Source organism: Carcharodon carcharias, chromosome 1 (assembly GCF_017639515.1).
Source record: "Carcharodon carcharias isolate sCarCar2 chromosome 1, sCarCar2.pri, whole genome shotgun sequence".
NCBI classification, from domain to species: Eukaryota; Metazoa; Chordata; class Chondrichthyes; order Lamniformes; family Lamnidae; genus Carcharodon; species Carcharodon carcharias.
Genome location: NC_054467.1, coordinates 264,731,434 through 264,734,447, shown reverse-complemented (window position 1 = coordinate 264,734,447; position 3,014 = coordinate 264,731,434).

Below are 3,014 nucleotides of genomic sequence, written 5' to 3'. Positions count from 1 at the left end.
CGGGGGGGGTGGGGGGGTTTATGGGGAGTTACGGGGGGGGTTACAGGAGGGAGTTACGGGGGGGGTTACGGGCGGTTACATGGGGGGGTACTGGGCGGGGGGCTGTGGGGGGGTGTGGGTGTGGGGGGGGGGTTACGGGGGTTTGGTGAGGGGGGGGGTTACGGGGGGGTTACGGGGGGGTTACGGGGGGGGTTACGGGGGGTATGGGGGGGGGGTGGTGGGGACTGGGGGGTGTACCTGGGGGGGTTTATGGGGAGTGTGTGGGGGGGGTGTGTGTGTGGGGGTGTGGGTTACATGGGGGGGTTACTGGGCGGGGGGGGGGGGGGTTACGGGGGGGGTGGGTGTACGTGGGGGGGGGGTTACGGGGAGTTGGGGGGGTGGGGGGGGGTTACGGGGGGTTGTGGGGGGGGGGGTACGGGGACTGGGGGGTTACGGGGGGGGTTTATGGGGAGTTACGGGGGGGGTTACAGGAGGGAGTGGGGGGGGGGTGGTGTGTGTGGGTGTGTGTGGGGGGGGGTGTGGTGGGGGGGTGTGTGGGGGGGGGTGTGTGGGGTGTATGTGGGGGGGGTTACAGGGGTTTACGGGAGGGGGGGGTTACGGGGGGGGTTACGAGGACCCGGGGGGTTACGGGGTGTGTGTGTTCATCTGCAGCTGGAGGGGGAAATGTTCCCATTTCACGATCATTGCCGGGCCTGGAGGGACGTGGATCTGTAACAGTAACTCTGCCTCACCTGCTGTAACAGTCACTCTGCCTCACCTGCTGTAACAGTAACTCTGCTTCACCTGCTGTAACAGTAACTCTGCCTCACCTGCTGTAACAGTAACTCTGCCTCACCTGCTGTAACAGTAACTCTGCCTCACCTGCTGTAACAGTAACTCTGCCTCACCTGCTGTAACAGTAACTCTGCCTCACCTGCTGTAACAGTAACTCTGCCTCACCTGCTGTAACAGTAACTCTGCCTCACCTGCTGTAACAGTAACTCTGCCTCACCTGCTGTAACAGTAACTCTGCCTCACCTGCTGTAACAGTAACTCTGCCTCACCTGCTGTAACAGTAACTCTGCCTCACCTGCTGTAACAGTAACTCTGCCTCACCTGCTGTAACAGTAACTCTGCCTCACCTGCTGTAACAGTAACTCTGCTCACCTGCTGTAACAGTAACTCTGCCTCACCTGCTGTAACAGTAACTCTGCCTCACCTGCTGTAACAGTAACTCTGCCTCACCTGCTGTAACAGTAACTCTGCCTCACCTGCTGTAACAGTAACTCTGCCTCACCTGCTGTAACAGTAACTCTGCCTCACCTGCTGTAACAGTAACTCTGCCTCACCTGCTGTAACAGTAACTCTGCCTCACCTGCTGTAACAGTAACTCTGCCTCACCTGCTGTAACAGTAACTCTGCCTCACCTGCTGTAACAGTCACTCTGCCTCACCTGCTGTAACAGTAACTCTGCCTCACCTGCTGTAACAGTAACTCTGCCTCACCTGCTGTAACAGTAACTCTGCCTCACCTGCTGTAACAGTAACTCTGCCTCACCTGCTGTAACAGTAACTCTGCTTCACCTGCTGTAACAGTAACTCTGCTGTAACAGTAACTCTGCTTCACCTGCTGTAACAGTAACTCTGCCTCACCTGCTGTAACAGTAACTCTGCCTCACCTGCTGTAACAGTAACTCTGCCTCACCTGCTGTAACAGTAACTCTGCCTCACCTGCTGTAACAGTAACTCTGCCTCACCTGCTGTAACAGTAACTCTGCCTCACCTGCTGTAACAGTAACTCTGCCTCACCTGCTGTAACAGTAACTCTGCCTCACCTGCTGTAACAGTAACTCTGCTTCACCTGCTGTAACAGTAACTCTGCTTCACCTGCTGTAACAGTAACTCTGCCTCACCTGCTGTAACAGTAACTCTGCCTCACCTGCTGTAACAGTAACTCTGCCTCACCTGCTGTAACAGTAACTCTGCCTCACCTGCTGTAACAGTAACTCTGCCTCACCTGCTGTAACAGTAACTCTGCCTCACCTGCTGTAACAGTAACTCTGCCTCACCTGCTGTAACAGTAACTCTGCCTCACCTGCTGTAACAGTAACTCTGCTCACCTGCTGTAACAGTAACTCTGCCTCACCTGCTGTAACAGTAACTCTGCCTCACCTGCTGTAACAGTAACTCTGCCTCACCTGCTGTAACAGTAACTCTGCCTCACCTGCTGTAACAGTAACTCTGCCTCACCTGCTGTAACAGTAACTCTGCCTCACCTGCTGTAACAGTAACTCTGCCTCACCTGCTGTAACAGTAACTCTGCCTCACCTGCTGTAACAGTAACTCTGCCTCACCTGCTGTAACAGTAACTCTGCTCACCTGCTGTAACAGTAACTCTGCCTCACCTGCTGTAACAGTAACTCTGCCTCACCTGCTGTAACAGTAACTCTGCCTCACCTGCTGTAACAGTAACTCTGCCTCACCTGCTGTAACAGTAACTCTGCCTCACCTGCTGTAACAGTAACTCTGCCTCACCTGCTGTAACAGTAACTCTGCCTCACCTGCTGTAACAGTAACTCTGCCTCACCTGCTGTAACAGTAACTCTGCCTCACCTGCTGTAACAGTAACTCTGCCTCACCTGCTGTAACAGTAACTCTGCCTCACCTGCTGTAACAGTAACTCTGCCTCACCTGCTGTAACAGTAACTCTGCCTCACCTGCTGTAACAGTAACTCTGCCTCACCTGCTGTAACAGTAACTCTGCCTCACCTGCTGTAACAGTAACTCTGCCTCACCTGCTGTAACAGTAACTCTGCCTCACCTGCTGTAACAGTAACTCTGCCTCACCTGCTGTAACAGTAACTCTGCCTCACCTGCTGTAACAGTAACTCTGCTTCACCTGCTGTAACAGTAACTCTGCCTCACCTGCTGTAACAGTAACTCTGCCTCACCTGCTGTAACAGTAACTCTGCCTCACCTGCTGTAACAGTAACTCTGCCTCACCTGCTGTAACAGTAACTCTGCCTCACCTGCTGT